Source organism: Triturus cristatus, chromosome 2_2 (assembly GCF_964204655.1).
Source record: "Triturus cristatus chromosome 2_2, aTriCri1.1, whole genome shotgun sequence".
In the NCBI taxonomy this organism is placed as follows: domain Eukaryota; kingdom Metazoa; phylum Chordata; class Amphibia; order Caudata; family Salamandridae; genus Triturus; species Triturus cristatus.
In genome coordinates, this window is record NC_140582.1 from 332,007,404 (window position 1) to 332,022,028 (window position 14,625).

Sequence of the window (14,625 nt, forward strand, 5' to 3'; positions counted from 1 at the left end):
GTGTGGTTCCGTTGATCGAGAGGATGGATGGTGTGTGTGTCACCGAGCCGGACGCCATTGTCTCCTGCTTCGCGGATTATTTCCGCGAGGTGTATTCCCCGGTTTCTCCCTGCTCGGAGGAGGATTCCCATGCCCTGCTTCGGGACATCGCGCTGCCCTCCCTTTCGGGGGAGGACAGGGATCTGCTGGATGCTCCTCCCACCTCGGACGAAATTGCCCTTGCTATCCGCTCGGTCGCATCTGGCAAGGCCATGGGCCCCAATGGCATCCCTATCGAGCTGTATAAGCTGCGACCAGATGTACTGGCGCCCCACCTGCGCGCGATGTTCCTGGCGGCCCGCTCGCGGGGTTCCCTTCCGCCGGACCAGCGTCTGGCCACGATCGTGGTGATCCACAAGGAGGGGAGACCCCGTGAGCGGGTCACATCCTATAGGCCTATCTCGCTCTTGAACGCGGAGCCCAAAATCCTCGCCAAGGTGCTGGCCAACCGGCTGGTCGGCGTGGTGGGCGATTTGGTCCACCTAGACCAGTCCGGCTTCATACCCCATCGCAACACGGCCCTTAATCTGCGACGCTTGCACGGGGTGCTCGCGCGTGTCCCGTTCGTGCGGGAACCGGCCATCTTGGCGTCCTTGGACGCCACCATGGCGTTTGATACGCTCGAATGGCCATACATTTGGGCGATGCTGGCGAAGTTTGGCTTCGGACCGGGCTTCATCGGCTGGGTCAAGTTGTTGTATTCCGGCCCATTGGCGCAGGTGGTGGTGAATGGACGAGTTTTGGCCCCATTCGCACTGGGACGGGGCACGCGACAGGGTTGCCCCCTGTCGCCTCTCCTGTTTGCACTGGCCCTGGAGCCCCTGGCGGAGTGGCTGCGGTGGCACCCTTCCATCCGTGGTCTCCGCTGGACCCCCGAGCATGAGGACCGTGTGTCCCTCTACGCTGATGATATCCTTCTATATCTCGCCTCCCCGCGTAAATCACTGATCGTCCTAGTTGATGTTTTGCGCTCATTCGGTCGCAACTCAGGCCTCGTCATCAACTGGGCGAAATCCTGTGTATATGTGCTTGCCGGGGAGGCTCCGGTCCTACCACGGGACTGTCCGATCTAGATTGCCTCCCAGGGGTTTCGGTACCTGGGTATATATATTACTCTGGACCCGGAGGCCCGCTACGAGCGGAATTTGCTGCCCCCCCTCCAGCGCTTGAAGGAGGATGTGGTGCGTTGGCGGCGTCTGCCGCTTTCGCCGCTCGGCCGAGCGGCCTTGTTTAAGATGATGTCGTTGCCGCGCTTTCTGTACGCTCTCCAGAACACTATGGACTTGGTCCCGGCGCGCTACTTCCGTGAGGTGGAGAGTTTGCAGCGTCGCCTGTTCTGGGACGGGAGGCCACGTATTGCCTTGGCTAAATTGACGCTCCCGTGGTACGATGGGGGGGTTGCCCTCCCGGATATCAAACGGTATTACTGGGCCTCCCAGCTAGCTGCGCTTAATCACGGCCTTTACGGGCCCGCCCTGAACCCGGCATTTGAAATGGACAAGATGCTCCTGCCCGGTGGCGACTACAATCGAGCGCTCTACTCTGGCGCGCCGGACCCTCGCCTGACGGGACCGACGCGTGTCATGGTGCGTGTATGGCACGCGGCTAACGCAGCTATGGGGTGGAAGGACCGTTTGACCCGGGCGTCACCGCTATATGCGTCTGCGAGGTTGGGCTCCCTGTGGACCTCGAAGGGCTTCGAGAAGTGGGATACGATCGGTATCAGCACAGTGGGAGATCTCTGGACGAGGGGGGGATTCAAAACTTTCGAGACGCTGCAAACGGAGTTTCAGTTGCAAAGCAGTGAGTACTTTCGGTACTTACAAGTCCGCCACGCGCTGGGCTCCGTCTTCCCGGATGTCGCGTCCATTCCGGAGTCTTCCCCCCTGGAGGACAGAGTGCTGGATGGCCATGTCCCAGACAGCACGATCTCCCTTATATATAAAAAACTGATCAACGACCGATCGGGCCTGCTGACTGGCCTCCGCGAGGCCTGGGTTGCCGATGGGCTGGAATTGGACGACGAGGACTGGATTGCCGCGGTGGCCTCTCCGAAGGAGGTGGCCATCCCGGCTCGCCTTCGCTTCGTCCAGCTTAAGATCCTCCACCGGGTTTACGTGACGGGGCCGAGGCTTCTACGTATGGGCTTTGCTGAGGATGGACTGTGTAAGCGTGGCTGTGGTGCTTTGGCAACTTTCTTGCATATTCTGTGGGAATGCCCAAAGGTGGAGCGATTCTGGCGTGGTGTACACGAGGTCCTGCGAGTGGTTACGCGTGTCGCGCTGTTGCCTGAAGCGAAGAGATGCTTGCTGAATGTGTGGGAGCCAACTGACTACTCGGTTCCGCAGACGCGGTGGGTGACTCTGGGATACATGATAGCTAAGCGTGACATTGCTCAATTGTGGGGATCCCAGAGGCCCCCGGCGGTGTCGGCCTGGAAGGAACACATGGATTGGTGTATGTTTCGTGAAAAGGTGGTGTATGTTGCGAGGGGTAAGCCTGGGGCGTGGGTGAAAATCTGGGGCCCCTGGAACGCCTATCGCGGGGGTATTTGCGAGCCGCCACTGCTGCCGGCTGCCTCACCAGCCCCGTCCCCCTAGCCGACCCCCTCCCCTAGCCACGGGCACGTGGTTCCCCAGTCCCTGATCTGTTCTCATTCCCCCTCTTCAGAGTTTGGCGATTGGTTGGGGTCCCCCACTTAAGGAGCGCGTGCTGTCACTTGGGATTACGGGTTGCCTTGCGGGTGTGGTTTTTTGTGTTGTTGTGTTTTGACAAAAGGAAACCGTATTGTGGGTTTGGAGTTATGTGGCCTGCATTACTGATATCCCCTGATTTACCTTTTTGCACCGCCAAGAGATTTTTCTGTATATATGTCATATGCTTCTGCCACTCTAGCGGCCGGCCAGACGGTTGTAGGCCCATACCTGTAACTATTTGAGATTGCAATAAACGGTTTCAAAAAAAAAAAAAAAAAAAGTACGCTGCATGGCGAAGGAAAGACATTAAACTGGTAGGTTACGTGGTTGACAGAGGTTCATTCAAAAAGCTGTCTTCGCTCGAGCGGTACAAATTAATCAATTAACCCACTTCTCCCTGGTAAAAACTCATGGGCAGTCGGTCTGGGGGAAAAGGAAAGCCTAAATAAGTATTTTATGATTTGAAAAGATTTAGGCTCGGTATGTCTATAAAAACTGGTTGCAACTAATGGCTTACCTCTGGATGGACCCTTCCTTTCATGGGATCCCTGTCTCTGTGCAGTCAGGACGCCGCGCAGCTAGCTCATAACGAGACTACGTGAAGAAATCTACGTGGGTGGTAAACACTAAAGTAGGGCTACTAAGAACTCTTCTTCGTTCTGTAGTATACTTAATAGCTGGAAATGCTCAGGTACTCACTAATTCAATGTGTAATGCCGCTCTACTGGCAGACACAGGAATACTCTCGAGCGATATATAGAAGAACCACTTATTTAAGTCATGGTAAAAAGTGAAAAGTAAACAGACTCGAGTGATCTACTAAAGGGAATAAAAAACCATCACCAAAATAGAAAATATATATCCGTGTCTATTAGAGCCATCTATATCACAACACCCATTATAGTGACCGCTCTCTGTTGTCCCTCACAATATATGTTTTTAGACAATGTCAATTTAACTCCACAATTGAACACGGAGAATTACACCATAAAAAAATGACTCATGGAAGCATACATGTCAAGATAAAAATAAATTTGCGACTAATACAAACATCATCACCTTAAATCATTTAAAACCATTTTAGTAGTCGAAATTACTGTATTTCCTTATCTACATAATCCCTTGATAGAGCAAAATGAATTGATAAAGGAAACTAGCTGCACAGCCCATCTACCTTATATCTGGACAACCACATGGTATAGTACTGTATATTTCTCTATGGTTCTCGGTACGGATTGGATTGATCATCATTGTATCAAAGCCCAGATTTCGTCTCTCTCGTTGAGTCCTGTGGTAGCTGTATGATATTTCTCAATCAGTCTAGCCTCTAGTCTGTTTAGCTTAGTCTGTATATTTTCGTGAACGTTGTTTTGCAACACGATCAGGACTGTCCAACTGATATTAAGTTCACTATGGCCATGACTCAGATAATGCTCTACTAAGGGGGCTCCAATGTTTTTGCACTTTATTCGGGATTTGTGTTGTAAAATGCGATTCTTTATCGGTTGTGTGGTTTGACCAATATAGTGCATATTACATACACAATAAATAAAGTTTCTTGTGTTGCAAAAAAAAAAAAAAAAAAAAAAAAAGAATAAACAATCTGTTTCCTACCAAAGTGCTATTTTCATACTGTGACACGTCTGTATTACTGTAATACTTCAATATAGTTACAAACTATGTGGTGCCTGTAATGCAAATATTGCACACAGTTCGCAGTTGTTACAACTATCAGGATCTTGTCCAGGGGACCCTCACTTGTCAGACACTTTGTGCTAATTAATCAGTAGCTCTTTTGGTTGCCCATTAACAGTTAATAAGCCCTATTATCTTTTCCATTGTTCTTTTGTTTTTAGGTGTTCCATAGAGATATGTCCCAATTCTTATAGCCTTCATTGTTCTGACTATACCTTGCAATTCAACCTATAACTAGGGGAACACGTAATGGTGGGCCTAAGACAGGCACTCAACAACAGTTTAGGCCATTACAAGATGGACAACAGCCATCTTAGCAAGCCAGTGGTGTCAATTTAGTGAGTTGCTGTGGGTGGTGGGCGAGGCCTGGGGCATTCACTTTCCCGGGACAGTCGGAGTAGCTCCGTCATCTTGGATAGGGGGGAAGTTAGCCTTGTAGCTGCCCGGCCGGATCTTCCCAGAGGCCCATAAATGCAGGCGCAACCGCGTTAGTACCAGGCTCCTGAGGCTTGAGCCGGGAGTGAGTTGCACGCAGTTATTCGGTACTTTGTTTTGATCCTTTGTTTGCTACTTAGCTAGCGCGTCGTTTTTTAAGCTGATAAAAACAACTGAAAATGATTTATTTTAAACTTACCTGAGTCTATCTGTGGTTTAGCAAGTGTCGTCGAGTTGCTGTGGGCGGTGGGCGAGGCCTGGGGCATTCACTTTCCCGGGACGGTCGGAGCAGCTCCGCCATCTTGGATTGGGGGGAAGTTAGCCTTGTAGCTGCCCGGCCGGATCTTCCCAGAGGCCCATAAATGCAGGCCTAAGACATGAGAGTGATGATGAAGATTAGGATTCTGTGCAGCAAAGATAACCAAATGCCGTTTGGGGCGTTAAATACTATTCTTACTGCGAACATCCAGCCATTTTCTGATGATGAACAAGATGGTAAAGCCATTAACCCATCTTGTTTCGAAGGAGATTGCATACATATTCCTTGCCTCTAGTTTCTCCTGATTGCATTGTTCTTGGTGTCATCTTTTACTAACAGTTCATGTCAATATCTAAGTATCCATAAAAACTATCCCTCTCTTAGACCTCATCGACATTACTAAGGCTTCCCTGGCTAGAACTGGCACATGCTGATTATAGTTCAACATTGTAAAGTCCTCCTACAAACTTCCCAAGTTTGAAAAAGAATACCACCAATCACTGTCATGTCCACCTTTTTAGGTCTCGCCTAGGCAGCGCGCATGTGCTGCTCTAGGAGGTCCTTTAGCCATCGGTCTTCACTTTTCAAGCACTGCACTCGTGCTTGTGGCAGAATCCACCTTGCAGGAGCGAGCAACGGGGCGCCACAAGCATGAGTGCAGTGCTTGAAAAGTGAAGACTGTGCTTGTTTCTCGTGGTGTGCGTTTTCTCATTGTCCCTGGCTTTTACGTTCAAACTAGCGCATCTGACAAAAAAACATCCATTTGCACAAGATAAATGTACGATAAACTGCTTATTTAATATCATATATATTTTTTTTTTAAACTGAAGAGCGCAGGCTTTGCTCTGACATTGATTGGACTGGGTATGTACAATAGTGTGAAAGTGGAAAAAAAAAATGAAATACAGCTCTGGATGCATTGTTTACCATGTTGCATTCCAGTAAACGTGTTCTATTGCACTTCTCTGGTTGTGGGCGGCGTGCATATGGTATAGCCGCGTTGTGTTTGTTCTTGATTCGCCCACTCACACTGGGATTGTGCAGTTGGGCATAGATGAGATGCTACTGATAATGACACTGCTGGTGAATTCGCAAGGGCTGGCTCTACTTGCACAATCTCTTCTGAGGTCCGGTCACTGTGTACGTAGGGTACTGCCGGTCCGTTCCTCGTTGCACCGGTTGCTCACACAGCTTGACTATTGTTGACAGGACGGCCAACGCGCATGGAGCGGGGTCATCTCCCTGACACCTGGCGTGGTTGTGTCTGCCTGAGGGTGGTTGGTCGCAGGTCCTGCTCACTGGCCGCGCACCCCCCAGTCAGCGCTTAGATTGCAAGAATGGCGCTCACTGACGGACCCCCCCCCCCCCGCCCCTCCCCCATGACCAGGATCTGCTCAGCGGCTGCGGGAGCACCGGTCCCGAGCAGGGACCTGACCTGACTTTGTGTGGTGGCCGAACGTGCCCTGTTTATTGATTAAGCAAGAACAGGAGGATGCATACTTATGGGAACTAAGCAGCATCTGCCGGCCCTCAGCTACAGACCAAAGGGCACTGCTGAAATATATATAGGGTCTTGTAGAGGAAACCCATAGTTTATGGCTGTATCTCACGTCTAAGTGTTTTTGGCGTAGAATGGGATATTTAAACACAACCCTGGAAAACAATTAGCAACACAGAAATCAAAGGCTTATGTCACTTTCAACCTTAATTTCATCACCCCTGAAAATATTATCAATTTCAAGCCATATGCATCATCCCACAGAATGAACCTTTCGTCACTTGTTATTAGACAGTAAGAGACTAAAATTGCTGTGGAAGCAGGCATTCCACACCATTAAATATATCACTGAATTAGAAAATTGCTTATTTTTTCCAAGTCGCTTACAAAATAAATATGTGTTTTGAGTAGATTTACCTGCAGGTAAGCAGCATCTTGAGTCTTATAGGACTAAGGATCTCCAGTCAAACATAATGGTACATACAGTGAGGGGGTGGGTCGTCCTTCAGAATACCGCCTTGAATGCGCACGTGTGCAGTTGCACGGGTCTGAGGTGGAGCTGGATTTACATGTTCTGGCGGTGACGAAGCAGGAGCCAGGGTTGTAGTGGGATTAGAAATCGGTTTGGGCACGTTAAAAAAAAGTGGCCCACATTTGCATATTGCCTTTCCTCAAAACACTGCTTTGGTGAAGTTTTATAAACACCTGAAAACAAGTGAGTCCACTTCTGCTCAGGCCCCCTGCCCCTGCTCAGTATGCACACATTAATTGGCCAGCCCAGCGTAAGAAAGGGAGTGACACCTCAGCCCGTTGATAAAAGGAAGGTAATGGATGCCCATCTGCCTCCAGAAATGCCACTAAGGGCCCCACTGGGCCGCTGGCGACATGTGAACACACCAGACACAGCCCAAATTAGCCCCAGGCTGCCAAAAAAACCAGCCCACAGCTGGAACTTCGATACCGGCCCTTCGGCCATTGCCTGAGTTCCCGCCTTACCAGTCCAACCCTGGCAGGCGTCCATATCAAAAAACCTAGGCAGGCATATTACTCGAGAGCAGGGGTCCCTCTGAGGGGCGTAGCTGTCATGGGTGCAGTGGCACCGGGACCCAAGGCCAGATACTCGAGGGGCCCATTGAACGCTGATAATTGCTGTATTTTACTACTCCAAGAAAAGTTAAAGGGGCCTTTTCACTTGCATTTACCAGAACTCAGCTACTGTCGTGAGCATGCCCTGAGACATATGGATGCTCAAAGAAGTTTGCCAAGTCCACTAAAAAATGTGCCTCCCTATTCTGAAGCTGACTCGTGTCAGGTGTTAGCTGTCCGTTTAGCCCAGTTTTAGCTTTGTATCCTGGTTTCTGTAGATTTTTTTTACCATCCTTCCAGTAATATTAGAATCCAATAAAAATGTAGAATTGAATGATGTATTCTCTTATAAAACTGTATAATTTAGAGGCGATCCCTACATGGAAATTGACAAAGTTATCATGTTTTAAATATCTGTCTGCAAAAATATTGACTCCAGATTAGCGTTTAGTCTACTACAATATTCTGAAGATAAAAATATATAGGTGAATTTAGACTCACTGTCCTTAAATACACATCTGTGTGCCTAGAGGATATATAAACAGAGCTTTAAGTGCGGTGGAGCCTTCCAAGTCTTAGACCTAGTCGTGATTAAAAACTGACATTGAAGCGGGTCCCTAATGGGCCCTATATTCATGCCTGCCCTAACATTACATGCAAAATGCTAATATATTTCTGAAAAATGAACGTAAAAACATTAATGTGATCCATGTCAGCATTGCAGTCCCTGTTTACATTTGACTTAATCTTGCTTGCCCTATGAGCGTTTGCAGCATATTACGTTTCTGTATTTTTTTTCATGCAGTATATTACTCTTGTGTAGTGCATACTGTGAATGTATCTGCCTCTTGATGTCTGTGAGTTGAGGGTGGCTTTTTATTAAGGGCCATGATTTAGAGCTCTGGAGTTCATGCTGAAGACATTGCAAGATTCGCAAAGTGCCTGTCAGTGGCTCAGAGTATTGGTCAGAATACATGCTCATCCATCCGTGTCCTCTCTGCAATGGTCAAATGTGCTAGTTGTGATATTATGTGAAAGTGTCTTAAGTAGGTACACAGTTATCAAAATATTGACAGGGCAAAAACAAAAGAAAATGCAGCGGTTGAAGGTGAGTCGGTGTGTGTCTCTGGGAGCGGTAAAGTGGAGGGGATGGAAGGGAAGTCCATGCAGGAGGAAAGAAAACAAGCATTGGCATAGCCAATAGGTCTCGCCTTTGGGAACTTATAAGTGTTTAGTTATCCAGCACAATATCCTTGGTGCAACAACATCAAGTGTTGCATGGCTAAACACTTATAAGGTCCCAAAGGCGAGACCTATTGGCCATGCCAATGCTTGTTTTTATATTACCATTCATAAGGAAGTTTAAAAATATGCTTGCTCCAGAGGCTGAAATGACATTTGAACACAGTAGCACCCACCACAATTAGTTTTCAAATAGTCCAGCTTAAGCAGATGCTTTCAACAGCTGATTCCAAGGATAAGATGCTGGTTTTTGGTGTGATGGTGAATACCATGCTCCATATAGTGAATTGCTATGTATGCTACCCTGCTTTCTGCAATATTCTGTGGTTTATGATTATCTAAAACGATGGCTCTGCGCTTACTCCTGTGCTAGACAAAAGAACAGCAAGTCATTGGCGGCCAGCGGACATCTAAGAAAATTTAAAATGTAATGACTCAAGAAAAATGTATTGGAGCCTGAAGTCATTTAATATCTCTGTGCTGAAATTGGGAATTTATTCTCAGATCTGCACAGAAGTCTGCTGTTTGAGTTCTGTCATTCCGTTCTCCTACAGGAGAACATTGGCCCTTCCCACTTAGGATCCTAACTTTTGAATTTGTACATTTGTTGATCATCTTAAATAGGAATGGTCAAACTTTATATTAAAACTTACCAATGGATGTAAACGGAAGAGAGGGAGATAAACGGCGTATCAGGGTGCAGGAAGTGATCCTGAAATACTGTTATATTTTCTTGACTTATTATGTTTTTCTTTTCCTATATATTTCAGTATATTCAGTTTCCATAGTATTGATTTTAGTTACGTGTTCCTCATTCTTGCCCCTCTCCTTGTTCCACCCCCTTTTATTGTCGTCCTTCCTCAATGTAAACATCCCGTACATTGAGGAAGGACGACAATAGCCTCCTCTCTCCCGCGGTACCTCCGAAGAAGTCCATCTTCATTGTGGGGAGGGCTGTGGACAGGACTTGCGTATAAGAACGTGTCCCGAAGACAGTACTTGTCGATTAGAACCTATTAGAAGGTCATATGGGAATATAGGGTGTCTTTTCCCTGATTCCCATAGTTTGAGCATCTCTCATTGGTCCTGATGAAGCGCTCTAGGATCCACTAGGGACCCACACAAAGCGCGAAACATGTTGACCCCTTCTTACACTTAACACTTTAGATACTCACTACACGGGTTGAGAGCAGCGGGATCTTATTTGTTTGATTTCCCCTCTCAATGTGGCATTATCGTGCGTCTCCATCCCCATGAAATTTTTATTCTGATCCAGAGGACCTCCCAAGAAATTGTCTAGGCCCCCTGGGTTATTTTATCTTCCACTCACTATCACACCCCAACCGACACACCCTCATGCACAAATGCGGCAACTCCTAAAAGATCTCCGCCAGAGAGCCCTTGAATAGGGCCCGTGAGGGACTGCAACGCCACCCTCACGAGGAGCTTTCGCCCAATGATGATGCTATACACTCGCAAGGGTGTGTGAGGGCACCACGAGTTACATATAGGAGTACCCTCTCTCCTCTCTGCACACTCATATCTCTTTTGGAGACATCTTATATCGCCTACAACATATCTGGTTGCTGTTTATTTCCCTTCCTTTTGAGGAACTGATACCACCCACATTGTTTATGTACTACCTTTAGGAGCATTGGTTCAGGACCTGTCTCAAATTAGCTCCTTGACCCCCCTCTTGCATTTTGGTTTAAGTTAGCTATCATATCCTGTTCAGCAATAATTTTTCCTTGGGGGTTGACTGTTGGCCCCACAGAGCCGGAATTGTTTGTTTTGCTGTCAACAGCAAGTGGAAGATACGTTGGCCCTTTCATTTGGCGGACTCAGTAACCACCCAATAGCATTGAATGTGACACCAATGGTGGTCAGAAAACTTTCGTAAATTTAGTTCTGGATGCTGAGGTGATGAGGCCACCAGGATTGTAGTGTGAATTGATCTGTGCAAGAAGGTGCAATGGGGATTTTCAAAACTCCAGCAACTTCCACTCATGCTTTTGGAAAGGTTTCAATTTACCCTCATTTTGGGAGTAGACAAATGTCCTATGCTACTCTGTATTATGTGCACTGTTGTGTGCTATATTACTGGCATATATGTGTATGGCACACACGCTGCTGTTAGAATGGTCTTGCAGTGCTGGTTAGCCTTTTGGGTGTGCATGTTTTTCCAGGCTTTCAATCGCAGCAACACTGTAGTAGGACATTGAGGTTCTATCTCAACTGCGCCATTTTCCCAAAGTTATGTGAGCCATGGCTAATCTCTTTATTTCCATTTTGCTCTGTTGAGTCAATGTCGGAATGTCTTTATCTCCCTGTACCTCTGTCTGTCGAGAGCGCAGAACAAGACTAATCTCCAGAGACAGATTTCCCTGCCGAAAGAGGCTAGCTTCTAATATATTAGCTGCCCATGCAACTGTGTTTCCATTTTCACCCAGGTGAGATATACAAACAGAACTGATGAAGGTTTTCTTCGAATAGTATATGTCATAAAATACTCTATGAAAGAGTCCTTCACTACTCAATAGCTTATTGCAAAGGTCTACAGGGGTCCCACACAAAAGCTTTTTTATTTACTTGAGATCTAGCAAATCCTAGGACTGACCATGCCTCTCTCATCCTCTAATGGCAAATTGATCTGACCTGAGATCTCACTAAATTATTTCATTTCAAGGTAAAGGTTTTCACAAACAAGCCTTTCAAATCAAAGTAATATAAATAATTAAGTTAGCTGAGACTGTGCAAAAGCAAACAGTCACATTCCAGTCCTCAGACGTTTTACAGCCAAGAAAAGAGAGTTAGGCATCAAGAGTTAAAATATGCTTTAGAAGCTCTAAAATGTTTGACTTGGAACATGAACTGCTTAAAACTATTTCAAAGACTAAGGCTTGAGGAACAAGATCATTATGATACTGTTGATGCAAGAACCCACAAAAGAAAAGCCAGTCAAACATGTGAATGCAGAGGGAGGACTTGGAAGAGCCTCTTGGAAAGGAGAGGTAAGTGGCCTGGCAGCAAACCAGACAGCTGACGGCAGTAACTATCTAAGTGTGTAGGAACTGCACGTGGTCTTAGGTCTATAGGAAAATTAGACACATATGAACAATTAACTTTGTGTCTACATCACAAAAACGGATTTTAATGTTTGTGCTCATATAACCTTTTGCGTTCACCTCCCACAAACCAGCAACTTCTCCAATCGCTCGTTGACGTCATGTTTGTCTTTGACTTCGTACAGGACTCGATTGCCTTTTGGCTAGGTTCGCGCTCTCGAAATACCACATATATACTTTGCTACAAAAGCACGTGTACATTGGCTTCATTTGTATAATATAGTGAGTCACAACAGGCACTTGGGTGCGCATCTTCAGATGTACACAGTAAAGTGTGCTAATATAAAATCTGAGTATTGGATACAAAAAGGGGACAATTTAGGATAGAAGGCGATATATATATACATTTTGCAGATCCTCATCCCGAATGCACACTGAGGGTGGGTTACGCATATTTAAGCTGTAAAGATATGATAATCAGGCTGCTCTATCTTTGTGTCAAAGATGCAAGTGATTAATATGAAATATGGTAGGCAGCAGATTTAATAAATATATTCTGAAATGCATTATATAGTAGCTCCAAATCCCTCCCTCCAAAGCACTACAGTAAGATTTACAACATAAATCGAAAAGTCTATAAACGTGGAAATAGACTTTACTTAATAGTAAGGGAAATATACAATTGTGAAGTTTGTCAATGATCAGGTCTTATATACAGAAAGGAGCTAATGGCAGTCTCTTGGTGCCACTTTCGTGAATGGGGCATGCATGTCACAAAAAGCAACAGATACCGACTGGTGGAATTTGTTTCACAAGCATGAACCATGATGTTATTTTTAAATGACCTAACAAGTACAACCATTGTGTTGGAATTCTAAAACTGCATATTTTGAGAAACAGAGAACATCTGCAGGATCTGGCCATAAGATATTACTTTAAAAAAAAAGGTGAAACCTGGTGAGAAATACTGTATAGTGGGTACATTGACAGCACCATGAAGGGGGAAAGCCAGGATGTGCCCAAGATGGCTGCTTCGTGATTGAGGTCAGTGAGGTGCTTTCAATGCTGGCCCTGTCATCAAACACAGAGGGCTTGCATGGACACCACGTACATCTGGGCAGAATCCTATGATCCCAGGAAATGGAGAGGTTCCTTATTACCCATGGAACTGCAGTGGCATGCAAGCACTTAAGAACATCGTCATTGTCTCGAGGGGAGGCACTTTGAGGAGAGAGCTGACATGATGCCCAGAGACTTGAGACCCTTATTACCTGTAAAGGGAAATAGCCCTGTGTGGAAAACCCACCAAAAATAGACCGAAGCAGGACGTGACAGATGAAGGTGAGACAGCTGCTGTGTATAGTCATGCCTGCATGGTGGTGGTAAGGTGGGAGTGCCCAATGGGGGGAGCTCAGAGATACTCCATAACTGCTGATAAAGAGGAAAGGACAGGACATCTGGAGGTCTAATGCTCACACTGCACGTTACAATGTCGAGAAATGCGTGTGGACTACCTCGAAGATATATTGATGGTCAAAGGCGGCACAGCCCCGTGAAACGTATTGAGGAGACCTAAGCTCCCAGGCTCCTTACCGACTGACACACCTGCTCAAATGGTGGTTTGGAGAGGGGGTAAGCAGCACAGTAAATATACCTTGATAGGTGGCTGAAACAGAAGGCATTTGAGACTCAGTGGGAGCTGAGCCGATGAACCAAGTGTGACACAAACTGGAGGCAGTTGGATATACTGGACATAAAAAGTCTTGAGGTGTCATGTTGTTAGTACTGGCAGTTGGGGAGCAGAGACATGACTGTTATACCTGGAATGTATGAGTGAGCATGCATCTTCTGACTTGCACATACTCCACATTGTGATTCTTAGAGTTACAAAGGGCCATAAATCTCTAAACTTATTGACCCACATGTTGCGGTGCACTGCACATCCATCACCTGAATGATACCCTTAGGGAAATATAGGGCAAATTATCAATATCATAGAGTTAGATACTGGGGCATAACCGCAAGGAAGGTCCAAATTACCCCGTCTGCTCTAGAATACCGCTTGAGCAAACCTCTTGCTGATTGAACTCCTGAGCATTGACAATTAGTCCAACCAGTTGGCGCTTATGTATTTGTCGTGCCCACAGCTGCAACTCTTATTCTCCAAAGCATTATCTGGCACTAAATTCACACCAAAAACAGGATCAGCAAAAGTGGCGCAAACAGTACTGGACACTACCTTAAAAGAAATGTTGGTTATAGGTTTTACGCTTACTAAACTAGACACAAAATTGACTGACTTATTTGTGGAAATGAAGTCAGTGTATTATGAAATTTTAACTTTTCAGGCATGAGTCGACATCACAAATAAGAGATTGCCAGCTATTGAATCAAAATATAAAAGCCACCCTGACTGGGTTCAGGTTGTGGAATTCTTCAAAGAAAAGTCAACAGATCTGGAAGACTGATCCAGAAGAGACAAAATCCACATTTAATTGATCTCAGAAAAGGTAGAAAAAGAGAATATGATTCATTACCCGTAGAACTGATTAAACAACATCTTGAACTGCAGGTAAAAAATCCTCTTGAATTACCAAGGGTCCACTGAAT